Source organism: Condylostylus longicornis, unplaced genomic scaffold (genome assembly GCF_029603195.1).
Source record: "Condylostylus longicornis isolate FDR11 unplaced genomic scaffold, ASM2960319v2 ptg000083l, whole genome shotgun sequence".
In the NCBI taxonomy this organism is placed as follows: Eukaryota; Metazoa; Arthropoda; class Insecta; order Diptera; family Dolichopodidae; genus Condylostylus; species Condylostylus longicornis.
In genome coordinates, this window is record NW_026578051.1 from 1,815,964 (window position 1) to 1,838,412 (window position 22,449).

At 23.3% G+C, this 22,449-nt stretch overlaps 1 protein-coding gene across 8 annotated transcripts in view; it reads right to left on the minus strand.

The window, feature by feature from the left end:
- Positions 1 to 22,449, minus strand: part of LOC129613331 (protein enabled) — a 139,796-nt gene that overhangs the window by 94,882 nt on the left and 22,465 nt on the right. The window contains exon 1 of one of the 8 annotated variants that reach the window (XM_055527335.1): positions 6,003 to 6,114. The exons of the other annotated variants lie outside the window; for them this stretch is intronic. The gene's annotated coding sequence lies outside the window, so the exon portion shown is untranslated. Of the gene's footprint in view, positions 1 to 6,002; positions 6,115 to 22,449 lie in introns of those variants that run through there. 8 annotated transcript variants of the gene reach the window in all.

The following is a 22,449-nucleotide window of genomic DNA, read 5'->3' on the forward strand; positions in this document are numbered from 1 at the left end:
TAACGCCCAAAATTTAAGAACAGGGGTGCAAACGTACAAATGTCTCTGTGGAGCTGAAAGGGTTATAATTTTATTATACTAATGGGAATAAATAACAGACACAAGAATATATCGGGGCATCCTTGATTATTTCAATTAAATCGACCAGTAATAAAATTTTTCAAGCTAAACAACAACGAACTTTAGAATGCCATATAATAGAGCTAATCAACATTTTCTAATCTATTCCACAAAGCAAAGATTTTTTTATACAATTAACTACGAAAACTTTAAATTTTAAAATTTCAGATTAAAATCCTTAAATGCTACACGGGATATCACTAAACAATGTTACATAAGTGCCATCTATATTTTATAAGCAAAAAAAAAAACGGAGAGAAGAAAACAAAAATATCAAATGTAAATGAATTAGGAGTGAAGAATCTAGTCTTAAATACAGGTATATAGCGTATACCAGTACATATAGTAATACACAGACTTAGAAGAACTTTAAAAGATACCCTAAAAAAGCAGACCAAAAAAACCAAGAAACAAGTTCAGTTATAGTTGGATGAGAAAAAATTATTTTAATCGTTCTTTAATTTTTGTTAGTTTAGTCGTTGTTTTCCTTGCCTTCTTTTTTTTTTGTTCGGTTTTTTGTTCTTTTTTGCATGTGAAAAATTATATTTAATGCAAAAAAAAAAATCCCTCTTCGGTTCTTTACTATAGAGGAAAATACTTAATATTAAATAAATTAAACCTCAAGAGAAAAAGACATTTACTTTTCCACTCTAGTGTAAAACAAAATGAAGTAAACAAACATTCATCCAATCATGTTTATGCAGCAAGAAAAACATTAAAAATAGCAATTTCTTAACTATAATGGCTTAGTTACATAATATAAATTAAAATTTAATAAATTGTGTATAATAGCTCTAATACACTCGTTTAATTTTAAATTTGCTTTAACTTGCAACTTTAATAATGATTTTAATACAAGGCATTCAATTTGTGACAAGCAAATCGACACATTTATACGAACTGTAATCTCTCTCTCTAAAGTCTCCACACTTGTGTAGAGCTAATCTGAAAAATTCTCATTTTACCTCAAAGGGTCATTTTGAATTTGTGTCAATTAATTAAAATAGTTTTCTCCAATTAATTATTTTCAGTATAATATTAAAACGGTAGTTTTTACAACGTTTACCTGTACGTTAATTTACACAAAAAAAATTTGGAATAAATCCAAAAAAAAAAATCAAAAATTTTAAATTTCCATGCTGTTTTCTTACAATAACAAAATACTGTTATAAATATTGCAAACTTTGCAATTTGTTTATTAATACTTCAAATTAATTCAGAACTTATTCCCCACCTCCCTCTCCATACTACACAAGTATATGAACACAAGTTTGACGACCTTTTTATAAAAAAAAAATTTTTTTTTTGTTTTTGTTTATTAATTTTGACAACGTTATTGTTTATTGTCTTCCTCTACAATTTCATTCCATAGCAATTAAACAAAATTAAAAATGTATGCGGTAAAATCAAAAGTAAGCAAAAATAAAAGAAATTTCATAATTTCTAAGTAAAATAAAATGGGTAACAAAAAAAAAAAAATTCAAAACTTATTATGAAAACATAACAAGAGTATACAAAAATTATTATTGATTTATTAGGAAAAACACCCGAAAATTTTCATAATACAGAACAATTGTACGAACTTGTGTATGAAATACTTTATAAGAAATTGCTATACAGTGTGTGCTAAAAATGTTTAAATGAATTTTAGAAAATATTTTATTTTTTCTGTAATAAATGAATTCACTTTTATGAGTTTTTAAAGGCAACTAATTTAATTGAATAATTTTTAATAAAATTTCATAAATTTCATTTATAAAATCGCAACTACTTATATGTTCTATGAGGAACTGTTAGTTTTGTAACTGTTCATTGTAACTCAATTCATTTCATGTCTGTATGTTATGATTTAACTTGAGTCTCATCTAATTTTTGAGTGCACTATAGGCTCATTTTAAAGTTTCAATATTTAGCTTGTATGTTACAATTTTTTCATATTCTGTTAACACAAAAAACACCACTATACTTCAAGATATTTATCATTCCATACACACACATATATATTTCCACCCATTCATTATCATTTATCAATATGTATATTATGAAAAAAGAAAAACAAAAATTTATAATACCTACTCTATGGAAAAAAATGAGTGATTGAAAAGAGAAAAATCAATTTTAAGGTTGATTTAGCTTTCTCAATATATTTAAATCAATCAAATTATTAATATGAATACATCTACAACATTAATACGCAACCGTTGCTTTTCCAAAATGTGAACTTTGCATTAAAAATATTTTTTATTCTTCTATTACATACATACATATGTATAATACCGCAAATATTGTACATATGTATACCTACTTCATGAATATACATATGTAATATATGTTTGTGCTTTGATACGAAAGTCTTATGACATACCGTACATCTATGTATGTACACCACAAAATGTTTGTATATAGTAATTTACGTACTGCTATAACTATAATAATAAATTTTAACATAAATAAAAAAAAATTCACCTCCACCACCATCATCATCATCATTACCATGATAATTTTTCAATGACATTTCTTAAAATGATCGATATCCAGTTATCCACCTATTCAATCCCTACCGAAATTCATTTTCATCATCAATAACAAAAAAAAAACAGAAATTATTTTTCTGTCTTCTATATAATTTTCAACTTTTTTCCATCGTCTGATAATAAAATATGTATGTAAGTAAAACAGAACAGTATTGCCAGCAAGAATATTATAAAACTTGATTTTTTTCTCCAGCTAAAATTATACTACGAATATTTTAAGAAAAAAATTTTTATTCTAATATTAAAATATGCTTGTAAATAACTTTCGAAAGAAATTTCGAACAACTTTTAAATCATACTGATAATATTTATCGTAGAGCTCTTTAAGACAATATTATTTTGATTAAAGATTTTAAAGCACACAATGACGAATATATTTAAATAGTTTCTTCGTCTTTACATGTGCATTCAAACATCTACATATTTGACTTTTTTAGAAGCATATTGCTGAAGGAAATCTGAAACTTCCCTCTAATAGCAAAACTTTCAACAAAATAATGCCAATTTTTTTTAATTTTCATTAAAAATATTTGGCCTATTTATACTATTGGCAATACTTTTTCATTATTTGACGCATTTAACAACAATACTTTAATAGTAATGTTAAAAAATTTCAATAAACGAAAAATCTAAATTATTTTCGTAAATACAATTTTGTAAAAATTAGGTCAACATGTTTAAGTTAACGTTAAGGTAAAAAAAAAATCTAAGTATGATTTTGGTTTTTTTAAAAATTCACTTTTTAAAATAAGTACAAGTGATGTAGCAAAAAAAAAATCTAGAAAACCGGTAAAACTAATTATTTCGATTCGAAATAAACAAGCTTGACAAATCGATTAAAAATTTTCAAAAAAAAATATCTGCAAAAATTTACAAGCAACACATGTGCCCAACTTCTTCACGTTATATTTTGTTGTTTTCGTATTTAACATTATTTTTGTTAACTCTTTTTAACTAGAGTTCTGGGTTAAAATTTAATAACTAAAAAAAAAACACCTCGAATGTCAAAGAGCACGCGCTTAAAAATCATATTATCATCATTAATTATCGTAATTTTTCATGGCTCAGAGAAAAAAACGCAATTCTAGTTTAATATTTTTCATTTTAAAATGGTAAAAACGTGTGTATGTTGAATATTTATTAGCTTAATAAGTACAAGATTTGTTAACCGGTAAAACTGGTAAATTACCAATTTGAATGTAAAAAATCTAAATTTAATTTTATAAATTCGATAACATCTGTCAAAAATCATTTGGGCAACTAACTACTATTATACTAAATATAACCATAAATTTTAAATTAAAATTAAATAAAAATTTAATGTTTATCAATTCATCATTAATTTTATTTAAAAAACAAAAAAAGAAAAATTGTAATTACATAATTTGTGATTAACAAGATTGCGGGAGTACGAATCAAAAAAATGTACAACTTGGTTATGTAAACGAACCCTGGATTTAATGTAATTATTTGTTATTTTGAAATATCCGTGGTACTTACTGTAATTAATGACTATCCATAAATTTTTAGTAGAAAAATATGCATTGTTTTTAAATTAATGTCCAAACTTACCTAAAAAGAGAAAACACAAAAAAAAATATAATTAATAAAATTTAATAATTTTTAGAAAGCAATTATTATTAAGTATAACAAATTAAATGAGTTTTAAAAGTACAATTAAAATGAGTAAGAGGGCATTCATCAAAATGTAAGTCTAACGTCATCGTGATTTATTCAGCAGCATAAATTTTATTGTTTAATAAAAGGTGCTATAAAAATTAGCTTGTATTTGAAAAAAATGGTCGCATTTGAATGTGTCGTATTAGAGTTGTGTGTATAAGTTTTATACACACAACTCTATAAGTTCTCGTATTAGAGTTTGTAGTGTTATACAGAAGATAATTTTTGTATTTACACAAGGCAATACTTTTTTGAAAACAGCACCACCAATAAAGAGTTGTTCTATTATGTAATTACAAAAATTTACTTCTGTATATCACTTTTAACTATATACACAATAGTTACAACAAACACATTTTTAACAGCTTATACTGTCTAAATCAACAAAATGTTTTTAGCACAATTTAACTACATTGATTTACAAATCAATTTAATTAATTTTAAATTGCATTTTTTTGGAACTCCTAATTTCATTTTCTCTTAATTTTCTATAAAAATAATTATTCTCACGATTATGCAACAATGTATATTGCATTTTCGTGCATTAATTTTCTTAATAAATGATCACTTAATTGAAAAAAAAAATAAAATAGATCACATATTTTTCCTTACACCAGTGTAATAGAAATTGAAGCGTGACGATATCACGCCGCTTTACGATGCTTCATAAAGAAATAAAATGGTAAAAATTAAGAAATCAAAGTTTAACATCAAACTTTTCACTTTTATTATTAAAATTTTTCAAATATTTTATTAATTTTTTTTTTTTTTAATTTTCATATACCATAAATTTTTCAATTTCATATGTATTTTATTGTTTTATTTTTATATTAAAATTAAAATAATAATTGAAATTTTTATTTTTATTAGAATTTAATGAAGAAATATTGGTAAATGCAACAAATAACAGTTAATACGAGTATACTAGACATGTACAAACATTTTTATTGACGTGCTAAAATAATAAATTTTTAGCAATTGAAAAAAATGAAAAAATAATTATTGTAGAAATTTGTTAAATGTAGTTGATTCTGTAATCGAATCGCTTTTGTTTAAAAATAAAATTTAATCGAAATATGAGAAAATTTCAATTAATCGATTTTCAAGAATTTCAATTTTGAATCAATGACAATTGTCATTCATGAATTGTCATTCATGAATTTCGGAAAATTACTAATAAATTTTAAAGAAAAAATATCACATTTGTTTAATAAGCAAATGTCACCAAAAACATGTACGATAAAAATATCACTTTTAACCAAAAAAAAAAAAATCACTTTTCTCTTCTTAAAGAAAAATTTGACAAGACATTTTTATTTATAATGCATAATTATTTTGACGGCACCAGATTTCAATCATACAGAGAAAATAATGAAAAACCGTACTCCTTCCGAATAGAAATTATCAAAAATTCGGACATATTCCGTTTACGGTTCATTTTTTATACGTATTTAACAAAATTTCCGCTTACTAATTATTCATTTAATTGCATTTATAATATCACTAATTCTGAAAATCAATTTAATTTGTAATATTTGTAAGCATACATATTTGTAAATTCTATAATAGCACAAAATCTAATCGAACTGGCTATCTTAATCAATCACTTAAAAATAAAACAACTTCAAATATTATTTGATTTCATTTGGAATGTCTTAATTTACTTACTTTATTAAAGAGCTTTAATATTAAACTTTATGATTTCTGTTACTTCCGTTTTATTGTAATTTCAATTGGAATTTTTAATATTTCATTTCCGCTACTTGAAATTTGAAATAGATATTTCAAATTTAGAATAAACAAAAATTTAATAATTTTTTAATATTATTGATTTTTTTACTTAATTAATTATCAATTGATAATTTGTTATTATATTTTATTATTTTTAAAAATTTTAAGTGTTTTATAATATAACACTAAATAATGTATAACAGAAAAACATAAAAATTAATTAATTTTAATAAATTATAATTTATGAACTTTATTCGAATTTCATTTCATTTTTAAACACACAATTAAAATAATTGACACAACACAAGTGTCAATAATATGTCAAATTGAATTTACAGTAGTGAAACAAAGAAAGAACAACAAATAATTTAAAATAGAACAAATTTTCCAAACAAAAAAAAAATAGAAACATCCCATTAAATTTCCTTGCCTTTAAAAAACAAACACACTGTTTGTTTTATTAAAAAAATATAAAAATAAAAATTAAAGTCAAGGTAAACTTTTTTTCTTCTGTTTTATTGAATTTAAATTAAAAAAAAAAACACTTGAAATTTTATCACTTCAAAATTTTTTTTAGTTAAATTTTTTTCTTTTTGATCTTTTTTCTTAAATTAAACGCAAATTATCATATTGCTCTTAAAATTTATTTTTTACTTTTATTTTTCTTAAATTATTAATTTAATTAAAAAGTCAACGATGTATCGTATTTCACATTAAAAAATCAACTAATGAGAAATGAATTAAAGAAAAAAATTTTAAAGCTTTGAATAACTCCCGTCATTCTCATTGTCGTCGGTCGTATCAGACCGTCGATAATCGGGTATATTTCTTCTTGCACATTTTAAAAAAAACCTTATGTTATTCATGTTTATTTATTTTTCTGGCTGTTTTTACTTCTTGTTGTTTTTTTTTGCTAAGTTAATTTACCTTAATTCTCTCTTTGTAATCTACATTTCAGTTTGTACGACCAAACCTTAAAATTTCAGCTCTATATAAAGTGAGTAATAGTGACGTCGTTGATTTTAATGAGTGAAAATCCAAAAAAAAATTAAAAATATTTTTGCTTATTTTTATTTATTTTGAATTGATAAGATAAAAAAAAAAAAATATTTTTCTTAATCATCTTAGAAAAAAAAACAAAAATAAATAATTTATTGTAAGCTTTTAAAATTTCATTTTCAAATCATCAAAATATTTTTCTAGAAGAATGATTCCTATTCATTGCTGACTATCGTATATCTAGCACTGACATTTACGTATACACATACGGTACTTGCAAGAATAAGACATGCCTTAGTAATATATTTTAAATTTTTTTTTTTTTTAAAACTAACTATTTCATTTGTTATCACAATTTACTTATGTTTTAATTCATAGAAAATAAAAAAAAAATTTTTGATAAATTTAAAATTTGTCACCTGGCTGACTGACTAGTTTTCAAAATAAATTGAATAATACAAAGACCTACGTATATTTCTTAAGCTAAAAACATATGCCCTCAAGTATTTCCGAGTACAATTACTGTTATAGAATGAGTAATTATATGACCACAGTATACGACCTCAAATTGTCGATAGGTGTAGTCTATTAGACTACAATATTGTATACGTTGCGATATGATTTATATATCTGGTTCGATTACTTGTGACAAATTGTTAAGAATGATTCATTTTGCAATTCTAATGCACTCTCTGCATTTAGTATCAGAAAAGCTTACACACCGTAATTCATAGAATTGATTTCTAAAATAATTATGTATCACATAGAATTGCAATAAATTAATTAAATCCTATAGTGCGAAATTAACACGTTTTTTGGTATAATCCTATAATTTTCTATTTCCAAAATGGTTTGTGTACAGGCTAAAATTTTGGATTCGTAAAATTTTCATTTGCATTTTGTCATAATATTTTTTAAGAAAATTTAAAATATACTAACATTTTTTAAATCTCTTACAATTCTTAAACTAATCGTAATGACCTTCAAAAGTTTTAAAGATAAAATAAAAAAATTATTATTTATTTTTAGCTTCATTTTATTAAATTTCATTTTTTTTTAAGTTTATTCTTATATTAATCATATAATTTGAAATTTAATGCCATTCTAAAGTTTATAAAATATTCCGAATTCTTTCAAATATTCCAAATTTTTTGTACGTAAGTATGTATATACGTATATAAAAATTTTAATGAATATTTATATGTACATATGTACATAATATTATTTACAAATACTCATACTTATTTTTATATTTATAGTAAAAGCTAGCTTACCAGGCTACATAAGTAAACGTTATAACTTTATTGAAATAAGAAATTGTAATTTTTACACTTTATAAAAAAACTTTTGAGAAGAATAATTTACAATTTCAATTTGTTTAAGTTTAAAACAATTTGTGATAAAGACAGAGACAGAGGGAGTATTGGCGACTTTAATTCATATTAATTAATTTTTGCAGTAATTATAGATTTGGGATCAAATGGTTTACGAAAATCATTCAAATATTTAAAATAACTTATACAATGAAAAATTAACACAAAATACATATATGGAAATCAAACATTTGCTCTCTCATAAAGAAGAATTTCGCTTTTTGTTACAGTTACGGTCCGAAAGATCGTATACGGTCAAAAAACTCTTATGAACCGAACTAATAATTGACAATAATTCCAATCTAACCTACATTAACTTATAAATCCTTAAATGAAAGACAATGAAAAACAGAAAACATCCAAATTTCTTAAGCCCCTAAACAATTTCATTTACAACACTATATAATTTATACATTAATAACAACAACTTAACATGTAAACTATGCGCAACGTGTATAATAGCTTTATTTATTTTTCAAATTTCTAAATCTCAAATAACATTTACACTGTAAGTAAATTACTTTTTTATAACATAATTTCCTTTTTTTTTTGATACATATTAATACTCGTTGATACACGTTCGAATACACGTTCATACACCTTCGTACATCTTTAATTTTAAGCACGTTCTTATACAAACATACAATGAATTTTAAAATGTTTATTACAGGAAGTGAAATTTTTGTATTTTTAATGAGCCAATTTTTGTAACGCCATGTTATAAACTTTGTTTTGTTTATTTAAAAAGTATGTTTGTAACAAAATAATTATAAAAAACAAAATGAATTACTTATGTAACACATTCATTTTTATTAATTAATTAAAGTTTAAATTAAATATTGTATGGGTAATTTCTAAAGTTTTGATTTACTTTAAGAAGACGAAAATCATATCAGAAAATTATAAGAAACTAAAGTTTAATTGGGAAAAATTTATAGAATTAAAATAAAAAGCACATACACTTAAAGTTATGTACATATTTCTTACATTACTGTAACAGATCAAGAAAACAGTCCGATTGACATAAGAATGAAATTTATTTGCAAAACAATAAATTCAGGAATAATTTTTAATTGCATTAGAATATTACCTAGTATAATCAAAACTTTATTATTGTGATATGTTATACAATTCAAACATGTTGCAATGTAAGTTTAAATTTTGAATTTCCAACAAAAAATAGAAGATACATATATTAGAAGTTCAATGCCTACAACATTAAACAAATAGTAGCAAGCAAATAAACAAAACGTAAAATAAAAATTTATCAAACTAGTTTATTTAACAATCAAACATGTTCGATGAAGTATGATTGGTTTTAATTAAAGACTCTAGCTCAAAAAACTTCATTTTTATCGTCTGATTCATATTTTTAAAAAAAAGTATTTTAATTATTTTAATGCCTCTCTTTTATGCATATACAGTAAGCAATTAGATACAGAAAATAATAACTATATATTCTAAATAGATGTTCCTGTTTAATATATATGTATCTATAAACAAATAAACGTAAAACTATATACACATACGAACATTAATAAATGTATACAAACAAAAATTTTTATTTAACAAAATTAAATATTGCTAGTGTTTTTTTCTATATATGTATACTCGTATATATCTACATATACAAGAATAGGGTTGAATTATATTACTTATTTACATTTCTTTAAAAAATGAAAAATTCCAGTAACTTATTCTTAAGAATGTATAGAACAAAATAAGCAAAGGAAAAAAATTATTTTACGATTATTTAAGTAACATATTTATTATTTACTTTAGAGTTCTGCCATACCGTTTGTCAAATAAATTTAAATAAGAGTAGAAAAAAACAACAAGTTGAGCGAAAAAAAAAAATAAGGGAGAATAAAAATTTTCATCTTTCGCGTTGAAAAAAATTCAAAAAATTTTTGCAAATATTTTTTTTTTTTTATATTTTAAGAATACGATAAGGAATTTTATGTTTTTTTTTTTGCTCAAGTAAAACAAATACAGAAAATTTAATGAAAAAATTTTGTTTTATTCATGACTTTGGAATCTTTAAATTTTTTCTTAATCGTAAATTTTATTTATTTAAAAAATGCAGGACAAAATACAAAAATTTTGTATCGAATTCAATATTTCATATAGCAAACAACCAGAGCCTTTAAGGGGAAAAAAAAAGAATTTTAAACATTTGCAAAAATACCATTCCTTTACAAACTACATACATACATACATACATTATACATCCTATAAATTTTAACATTGAATTTTATTATGTAAAAGTACGTTTACTGCAATGTTATCTATAACATTAAACTAAAACAAAATGAGTAGGCATGACCATTAAAATATAATAATCTTCTCATTTCTAAAAAGGATTTTGTTTTTCTATTGATACCATTTACGGTTGATACACTCACTTTCATCCTTCTTTCTTATTGTACTAAATGTGACATGTGAGTTGAAAGGTTAAATGTAGTGAAAATAAATTCTCACATACAGTGAGTATCCAAAAAAAAATCGCTCAGTTAAATCTTTTTTGTTTAACTCTTAATATCATTTATTTTAATTACGCAATTTAAAAATAAATTTATAAAATTGAAAGTTCACTCAATTATTAACACAATTTACGAAAAAACAATTACAAAACCAAAATTAAAGAAATTTAAAAATACAGCCGTTTTTACGCGTACAAAAAAAAACCGCTCAGTTACAAAAAAATGTTTTAATTTTTTGAAAAACAACGTGAATTAATATTTGGTATGCATTTCTTTTGTTTTAAATACTGCGTTTAATTTCCTAGGCATAGATTCAGTCAGTGTTTCTGTTAATTCAGAAGGTTTTTTTTTGCCATTTTTCTAAAATTACTTGCTTCAGCTCTTGTTTGTTACTAATTTCTCTTTTTTTTTTAATGTTCTTATCCAAATAATCCCACAAATGCTCAATAGGGTTAAATTTTAGGCACTGGGCAAGATGATCTAATTATTTGGGTGTCTCATACAGCAACCAATCTTTGACAATAAGAGCTGTATATTTCGGGTCATTGTCCAACTGAAAGATCCAATTATTGCTCAGACCCAATTTTTTCCACACTTGACGCAATATTTTCTTGTAAAATTTTAATTTATTCATTTTTCCAGCAGCAAACATCAAATTACCAATTTCTTTCCAAATTACCAATTTTTAGGGTATTAGTAAGCCATTTTTTTTAGATCCTGAAACTTATCGAAACCAATTTTCAAAGAAGTCCGATAACAAAAATTTTAGACCTTTTGGAGACCATTCAAACGATACATTCTATGTACAACTAAAAATTTGCTTAGCTTTTAAAAATCGCCTTTATTTGTGAGAGATTTCACATGATTTTTGAATGTTGCTTCTTTCCAATATCGCTTTGTGTACAATAGAACACATTTGTGTCAAATTTCAACTTTCATTTCTGAAATTCAGAGTTTTAAAACTATGGCCATTTACTGTACAGGATGGTATGAAAATAATTAATTTCGGAGAAATTAAAAAATAGGAATCAATAACAAAATATTTTTAAGTAATTAATTTGATGGCATCAAACAATTTCAGCCTAAAATTGATTATTCAATATTAATTTTTCCGAGTTATAGGAAATAAAATTTTTATTTACTATCGTCATAATTGTTATCACAGTATTTTTTTTTATTAAATATGATTTAGTCACGATAAATTCGCTTTTTTTTTTTTTGATTCTATAAATAAAATATACAAAAGATATCACACCCAAAAAAATTATATTTTATCAATGTCCAAATAGAAAAAATAACAAAAAAAAGTGAATATAGAAATTTATGACTGTAGAATAAGGTAAACACCATAAAATTACATAAAGGGTACCATGCCAACATTTTTTTTTGTATTGCAAAATGAAAAAGTGAAAAAATCCATTTTTTTCCTTCTTCTCATTCTTCTATGGCTCATCGACATTAAAATTTCAATGAAAAGTGATTTTTTTTTCGTTTTCGTTTTTTTTTTTTAATTTAGTGATGCATAAAAATTACACAGTTTGATTAACCCAATACTTTATATTTAGTGCAATAATATGCAACTTATATATTGATATATATACATTGGTATTTACGGTGTTATTGTGTTTAATGCAAGAATTTGAATAGTGTATGAACAAATATGTATGTATGCAATATATATACAAACGAGTATAACGCATGTAGAACGAATGAAATCGATTCATTTAATTAAAAAATAAAACGAGCTTATCTACAAAACAATTTGATTATTATAGGTACTTGTAAATCGTAAACTATCAGCACTAATTTAAATACAGAAATTAATTAAATATTTACAATGGAAATTGAGCTCATATGAAATTCAGAGTTTTAATAACTCAACTACAATTTGAAGCACAGACATCCCTTGCTCAATTCTAAATGTATAGCCTTGTAGTGACCACACTAGATAAAAACTGTGATTTTTTAAAAATGTTAATACTTAGGTTCAATTGGCCCAGTTTCATTCTCATCTTTGATAATTCACTCTTTGTCTGGATATTAAGGTGAAGTGAAATTAAAATACTTGAATAAAAATTAATAAAAAAAGTAAAGTGTGAAATTAGATTTTGGAAATAACTTATAATAACTTATAAATAAAAATGTACACCCTAGCCTTAAAATTATTCAGAAACCGTACTAAGATTCGATGAATCGAAATTATTAATTATCGATTCATTTAAAAGACATGATGTCAGGTGTAAGTCTAAAACGAATTCATACATTTTTCACACGCATTAATTAATTTGACATTTAAGAATGTGTCTCTTGTACAATTGTAAAATAAAACAAATTAACAATTTGATGCAACACGAATACTTAATTACAGAATTTTAATCCTCTTAAACAACAATGCTGTACTTATTCAACAAAACAATAAAATAATACCCACTTTTCGTTACTGTTAAATATTTAACACTAAAGTGTAAATGAATTTAATAAGTTTAAGTCAAATTTAAGGTATTTAAAATTTTTGTTATGTTGCTAAACAATCGTTGTCTAACAATCCCATTCAAAAAATTATTGAAAATATTTTAAGTACTTATGTATAACAATAGTTTTTGTTTTCTTAATCTAACTTCGAATTAAGACTATAATGTCTTTTCTCTTATTATCACATAAAATACACAAATTTTTATACTAAACTAATTAAAAATTAATTTTCAATATTTAATTTGCTAAGAGACTTTATAATAATTTGTGTATTTTACTTTTGAATGATTCATAAAATTAGTTTTGCTAAATTTATTTTCGTACTTACGTCTCCAAACAAATTAATAAATATACTTAAGTATGCAGTACATTCAAAGATCTTACTTGAATATCAGCTCGTATTTGATACATTCAACAGTGTTAATACTTTCAATACTTCACATTTTATGATTCCCCATTGAATTAAATTTAATTCACTCTTGATGTGACAGTAAATTTTTACATACTTATATTATGTACAATAAAAATACAATTTACATATTGTGTAAAACAGAAAAAGAAAAAAAAAAGCAGCATTAAAAATTAAGAAATAAAAAATACTCACTTGTGACAATTCAATTTAACACAGCCAAACACAAACATACTTAAAGTAAATGATATGAGCCAAACCGAACCAATTTTATTAATTTTATTTTTTTTTTTATATTTTATGTTCTCATTTCTCCAATACTCTACAGTCTACTTCTATTTTCCTGTCACTCTCTCATAAAAATTTATTTTTTATTTTTTAAATAGTTTGAAAATAAAATATGTAAAAAAAAAAATGATTAAAGAACAAGGAAAACTCAAAATGGCGTTTATTTCCGTTATTTATATTCCGTACTTACTTATATAAATAGTAGGTAATTATCGAATTGTCAACAATGATAATAATTAAAAAAAAAAAAAGCATAACAAGTAAAAATAATCGATTCAAAACATTCAAAAATCGAAAGCATAACAGTTACAACTGATTATACTAGGATATTGTCAAAAAAAGAATCATATTAGTGTGTTTGATGTTGGACACACGTAAAAATTTATTGAGTATAATTTTGACATATACACATACATATATAAGTCAAAGTTATACTCAATAAATTCTTAAATATAAAAAATATTTTGTTTAACAACAATTGAATTTATGTTGGCAGGTGTCAAATCACAAAAAAAAATTACTTGTAACAATAATGTTGTTTTCTAAGGACTACAACTAAAATTTAAAACAATGTTGTTTCAAATTAAAGGCAAAACACTGCCCAAAAACACTTTCGAAGGCAGTCTTAATTTTATTAAAAAATCAAATTAGAATTGAATACCTTCATTGGCACAATTGTTATGTATTTTCTCCAACATTTTTAAATATTGATTTTACAAGTAATTTATAATAACAACAATTATTCGAATACAAAAAAAATTAATCGATTTTCTGTTCCACAAAAAAAAAAAGGCAAGAAATCAACAAACAAAAAAAGCAGAAGAATGCTGTAAAGGGAATAAAGTGAAAATAACCGTAAAAATTTAATATTAGTAACGGTTTTTATTATTTCCTGATAAAAATAATTCTTTTAATGTGTTTTTTTTTTGTTTTTCTTTTATTCTTAAATGACAAACGATTAATATACATATGTAAGTACTTATTCGTATAACACTTAAAACAATAAATATTATTTTCAATTTTAATTTCTACAATTTTCATTTAATTTTAATGGAGTCACTCTTATGGTGAAAATTTTGAGGTAAAATTATAAAAATTTTTTAATTTCTATTCAAAAACTCGAAACTTAAAAAAAAATTTAACTAAAAAACACAAGTATTTGAAGTCGACGACATTGTATTTGGAACCACTTATGTATGTAGAATGGTGGTAAAAAAATTAACTAAAATTTTAAATCGATTTACGTCAATTACAAATTGTAATTTTTTGCAAATAGTCCAACTCTAATCAAATTTCAGTTTCAGATGATATAACCTCCAACCCCCTCCCCCTTTCCTCTTTACAAAATAGAATTTTATTGAAATTATCAAATTTTCTTTCAATAATCGAATTCAATAAACTTACACCTCTATGTGGGTAAATACACTCCCATCATTACTTGTGCAAATGTGTAAATTCTTACAAAATCAATTCAATTTTGAAGGTTATTATTAAATGATGGGTTTGGCAGGCAGCATTTTTGGTCGCAATCAATATTCGATGATTTTTTTTTGTGCGTGTACATTTTTAGAATTTCTTTTTAGAAAAGAAATTGTTAATATTCTTATACGTACTTAAATATAAAAGAATATTATTAAGTGTTTTATCTTCAAGGTTAAAAAATATAACAGTTTTTTATAGCAATTTTATGCTTATGTATACATAGGCATAGTATGTTGTATGTAGAATACTTATAGGACTTAATACTTAATATGAAAATTGTTAATATGACAAAAATCAATTAATATTTTTGTATTTAAGGAAAAATTATAAGAAAATTATTGAAATGGCACTATATAGACGTTCTTCAACACAGATACATACATACAATCAGCTAAACATACATATTATATGGTTGTAGATATGTTTGTATACATTATGGTACCCAGTTAACAAATTGATAAGCTTTTGCCGAAAGTAAACATTTGGTTAGTTGTCAATTGGTTAGCTGTCAATTGGTTTAGTTGTCAATTTCTTACAAAAAGCTAAACGTTTGCCGAATTTAAAATTTTTAGCAATTATTTTGTTTTTATTATTTAACTAGAAAAATTTTTACAGTTATTGTATTGAACAGATACAGTTAATCGAAGAGATTTAACATTTACAAAACTATCGAGGACTTTTTTTCTATATTAAATATTAGTCGTCAACTCGAAGTGACATAGAAGTGTCAAAATTAAATATCTTTTAAGTAATTCATAAACACAAGCAAAATTCTATTTTTTTCTAATTTACATTCGAATAAAGCTTTTAGTACGACAAATATATTAACACCGAATTATTTACGATATGACCGGCAAGCATATTGTTCGCGGAAGTAAATTAATTTTAAGTTATTTGCGAGAGCAAAATACTTATTGGGTAAGTGAATTTTTTCCGATTTGTAAATTTTTTTTTTGATTTTGTATTTTAATCGCAATTATAAAGCTTTTTATAAAAATGTTTACAAACAACATAATTATCACTTAAAAACATGGTGAAAAGCTCTTATGAAAAAGAAAGTAATAATTACTAAAATTTTTGATTAGTTTCTGGTTTTTCTTTTTCTGTTATTTATTTTCTTTATTATTATTCTTTTTTTTTTTTGGTACCGTTATCAAAACAAATCAATAAATAATCAATATTATGATGATGATTATTAAGTAAAACAGAATTTCAATTAATGAAAATTTGTCATGTTAGACATTTCGGAAGAAATGAATGTCAAAAATGTCAATATTTTAATTATTGTGTGGGATTTTCGAACTACATACTATTATTTTTTAATCAAAATATTTACATATGCGCATATATGTATGTACTTATGCATGTAAATAAGTGTGTTTTTAGTTATCTGATTATTTGCTACTGTAATTGCTCATCAGAAATTATTATGTACTTAAATGAACAAGGTGATAATTTGGTGAATAATTTTACTTAATTTACGGTTACTTATTTACAGTTAATAATTAATTTATTTAGCTGTCAATGTCAAAGCTTAATTTATATTGCTCTCTCTCTTAAAGAGTAATTTGTTATATGATTATTACTTTATGATGAATGTCAATAGTTTCACAATTAATTGGATTGTAATTCTGAAAATTTTTAATGATTTCAGTTGATTTTTGAGCTATCGCCGAAATGGTCGGATGAATTGGCAGGTGAACACAAATAATTTGTTACAGAAATAATAAATAATGAAAATAAGAATATGTGAATATCTTAAGTCATTAATTGTTCAGTTTTAAAACATAGGATTCAACAAATAGTATAATGTGTGACCTCATCTTAATCACTATGAATGTTCATATTTATGACCCCCTTACGTATTTGTTAACATTCAATGAAAATGTACAAAATATGCATATGTGAGTATAAAAGGTTCGATATGATATCCAAGCTTTATTTAACCTTAATATGAACTTATACCAAATAATAAACTAACTGAAAATGTTCCACATTCTCATTTGATTGTTTGAATAAAATTTCACAAAACTATTTTAAAAAATTGCTATGATTTCATCATTTTCGTTATGTTATGGAGCCCTAAAGCTATAAATTTAACAATTTCCTCTAATTATTTCCTCTTCATCTTTGTTTAATAATCGGTATTAATGGTTTCTTTTAACTTTAAAATAAAAACAACAGATTTAATAAAAAAAAAATTTTTTTCCCATAATAATCAAGCACAAAATCTATTGCCACTGTTGTGGTTATTTTTGCCCACCAGAAGAAAAAAAAAATTTTTTTTTTGCTGATAGTTTTCTTTTTTTTTTTTTATTTTGCAACTATGTAGCTTTCAACCAAATGCAAAAATTCCATAAACAATAAAAGAAAAAAAATATGCAATAAAATTAAATCAAAAATGACTGAACGTTGATTCACATTGAGTCACTTAAACGCTATTTTTTTCTCTTCTTTACTTTTGCTTTTTTTTGTTTTTTTTTTTATGTAGTACATATGCAATCAAAGTTGAGTCAACCTCATAAACAAAGGCAAATAAAAACAAGAAAAAAACAAAATCATAGTGATAATAAACTGGACCAGCCAGACCTTTATGCAGATTAACTTTTAAGTATAACAGTGCGACGTTAAATTCAAATGATATTAGACTTACGAATCAAAAATATTTAAATGAATAAAATAAGACAAAAGATCCAGATGTGAGAAATTATCTAACACAAGGTATTTGGATGCAAGGATTTAGGTAGTAGGAAACCAACAAAAGTTTTCTGATATTAACGCTCTTTTGATAGGGAATGAATGAAATTTCTTAAAAAATGCCGAATCTTATTCTATATTCTTTGAGTAGCCTGTACATACTATTTAGAAACTTCCTTATTTTCTCATATTTTAACAACTTTACAAACCAATTGGAGGAATTAAAGGAAAATACCTTTTTATTAGACTTTTTATTAAATTTTCGAAAACTTTCGAGTTCGAAGTTCATAAATAAAAAGTGTCAAAATTTTATTTATTACTGAGACCGAGACCGATTTGAATTTTTGAGACCGAACTATATGAATTCTCGAAAAAGACAAATAAAAATGCGATAAAATTTATTACATGTAATTTATTTTTTATCATGACAATTCAATATGCCACACACTGTATCAAACATAATAGATATTAAAAATTGACAAGACTGAAAAATGTTATTTACAATGTAAGTAAGTATAATAATCTCAATAAGAGCATATTATAAAATTTTTTTTTGCATTCACACACGCATTCACAATATTTTATATATTTTATAGATGTTAACGTAATTTAAATTTGATTACCGCTTTAAATTAATAAGGACTATTTATATAAAAACAATGCAGAAATAACCTTAATAAGAATTTGTAAGAGAAAACTACAAGAGAATACAATAATTAAGAGAAAACAATGAGAAAATTTCATAACTTCTACATTTTATCAATAAAAATTACTCATAATTACATTAATTATTTAAAAACGAATGGCTCCTAAAAATATTAAACAAATTTTTTAATATTTAACAGCTGTTTCTGTTACTAATTACATACATACTTATATCAACCAAATTTTCCTAATTGATGAAAAAAATAATGAATAATATTTTATTACCGTCAAAAGGTCAATGGTTTACAAAACTATAAATTTAATTAAAAATCAAAAATGTAAAACTACCTTTTTAGTATTTCAAAACGGAAATTCTATTACTACTTACTTGAGTACTATAAACAATTATAATATAATTTCCCTTTCCATATTTAACTTACATTTCAAAAATTCAAAGAGAAATTATAAATTCTCAGCAACTCACAATAATACAACAACAATACTAACCACATAATCAAAGCAACATTTTAAAAATATTACTTAATTATTGTACCTATTTGCTGTTATCGTAATTATACCATTAAATCATATGAGTTTTAAATTATGAAATTTCGATAATTTCCAATAATTTCTCCATAAAACAACATAATAATTGTATTTATCTATGTACATATGTACATAATATGAAAAGAGAATACATTCTTGAACAATTTAACTAAAGAATTACAAGTTCAAAATGACAACAAAAAAAAAACAGAAATTATTGCTGTTAATGACCTCAGAAAAACATTCTCATTTTTATCTAATTTCAAATTGTAAAAGAGAATTTTTCTCTAAAACAAGAAACATAAATATAACCAAAAAATTTTTTTTTTTACTTTTATTGAACGTGACATTTATTATTATTCTAAAGACACTGCCATAATACTAAAATTTATTAATTTTAATTTACTTACATATGTTAAAGTTGTTGTATAATTGATTGTTGTCGTCTTTTTTAAAATTTAATATTTAGTTAAATATGATTTTGATTAATTTATTATTGAAAAATTTAAAAATTAATAAAAAATAATGAAAAATTTAATATAAATGTACATATGTATGTATATAGGAAAGAGAAAATATAAGAGAACAATAAAAATGAAAATATTATCAAATCATTGTCATTTTTAAGCAAATCAAGTTTACATAATCATTTTTTTTGTTTTTATTCACAATTTATGTAATCTGATTTTTAAAATCTAGCACAATAAGGTCACGACATCGTGAATAAATAATAAATATAAAAAAAAATATTACTTACTTACATACTTATATTATTTTTATATTCTGATCATTGACAATAAAATGCGTAATTTTCAATTTATGACAATCAATATATTTCTAAATAACTATTCGAATTACAATTGTTAGGTACTTGTAGAAAAATACTGAAAGATTAAAAGTGAAATAATGAAAAAATGCAAAGAATTTGTGTTAGATTAAAGAAAAAAATTATTAACTTAGTACACAAATTCCTAGAACAAAGAAAATGTTCTATAGAAACTAACTTAATTACGAAATTTATTATTCTCACTACATTTGTTTTAAAATTTTATAATTCATTTTATGATCTAGATTATTTCATATTTTAATTTTTTGCCCAAAGGCATTTCAAGCGCAACTTAACATTTACAAAGTTTCTTTCTGTCGACCTACCTCAACTTTCTTTAAATATTTTAAAAAATTTTTGAATTAGATTACACGTCATTTGATCCTGTACGAAACCTGTACGTTATCCTTGATTTTGAATTTGATTCTTACTTCGATTTTGTTATTAGCTTTAGATCTGACATCATTTCCGAATATATTTCTAATTGCAAATCCAAATAAGTATAATTTTAACTCCAAATCCGAAATTTTCTCTAATTTCTCAATCCTATGATCTAATTGATTGTAACACAGAAGTTTTGCTAGCTCTTAGTTGTTCATTAAAATTGAAATCAATTTAAACTGATCAAAATAATAAATAATTTGAGTCACTTATAGTAATGTGTCGTATTTAATCACTAATTTCGAAATTGAATATACTGGTTTCTTTTTTAATATAAGTAAAAATACAATGACGACAAAACTTGATAAATTTTTTTTATACCTTCAAGCTACTTATACTAGTAATATAATTATTGCAACACAACAAATATGTCGATGTCGTGCAAAATATTTTTGCATTTAAAATTCAATTTTTGTACTTAAAAATTTTATTTACAATTCAATTACATAATAACCAATTAAAATTGATAAATTTAAAAAAATATTTTACGTATATTTAATTTGATTTATTTTGATATTTTTTTGTTTTCTTCTCTATAGGGCAAAAGTACTTAGTTTGTGCTTCAAGCTGCGCATCTATGGAAAACATAACAATTTATTTTGTTAGCAAAAGTGTTAAAATGGGAATAAATTTATAAAATTTTAAATTTTGGTTTTTCAACTCATCATAAGTTCACTATTTTAGAAACACACAAACATACAATATATTGGCATTACAAACATCCAGCGCAAGTGATATACAGAAAGAATGTCAAAATCAAAACTCTTGCGAATGAACAGAAATTAATATGGAAACGCTCATGAAAAATTTTAAAACGATCAAATTTATTTTCAGTTGCGTTCGCTTCTCTCTTTTCGCAGCAGTATTTGAGAATTTGCAGAAGATTTTGTTTAAAATTATGTCATAAAATTTAAATGGTTGTCAAAAATTTAATTGACAATTAAAAATGTGCAAAATCCTATTCAACTTTTAACGACTTAATAGGTACTGTTATCATAAATTTTACAATAAAAAGAAAGTATCACAATAAAATAATGAAGATTTTTGTTAAAACATTTGTAATAGTCTTCCTTCAGGGGTTACAATATATTATGAAATATTTAGATTTCTATGTAATCAATTCAAGGTAAAAATCAAGTTATATGGCAACTTTTATTGCTTACAAAGAAAACCACGAACATTAGAAGAAAACTACAACAATAGTAATAAAATAAAAGTAACTAAACGCCAATAATAAAAAAAAAAAAATTAATTTTTCTTGTTTTTGTTCAACTTCATCAGTGTTATTTAATTTTTTAATTCTTGAATTGCAATCATATTAATTTCTTTGTTCTCTTCACTTTTTAAATTTTGTAATAATCTCGATACGCTTTTCAAAGAAAAAACTTACTTATAGCTTATGTACATCTGAATATCTGCACATACTAAGGCTAATACGTGGATATTGGGTATAAATGCAATGAAATATATCATTAGTATAGAAATTAAATATTAGAATTAAAACAAAAACAAAAAACCATTTAAAAATTGCGCTTTAAACCAAGTGTACACTTACATTATATACACTTATATATACGACTTGTTTTACAACTTTTTTCAGCTTTTCAACAGAATACAAACAACAACCGTAGTAGAATATACTTATGTATTAAAAAAAATTTTTTTAAGTATTGTGATTAAGTATTTTATTGTATAGCCTTTTTTATAGTTAGTTATTATCTAC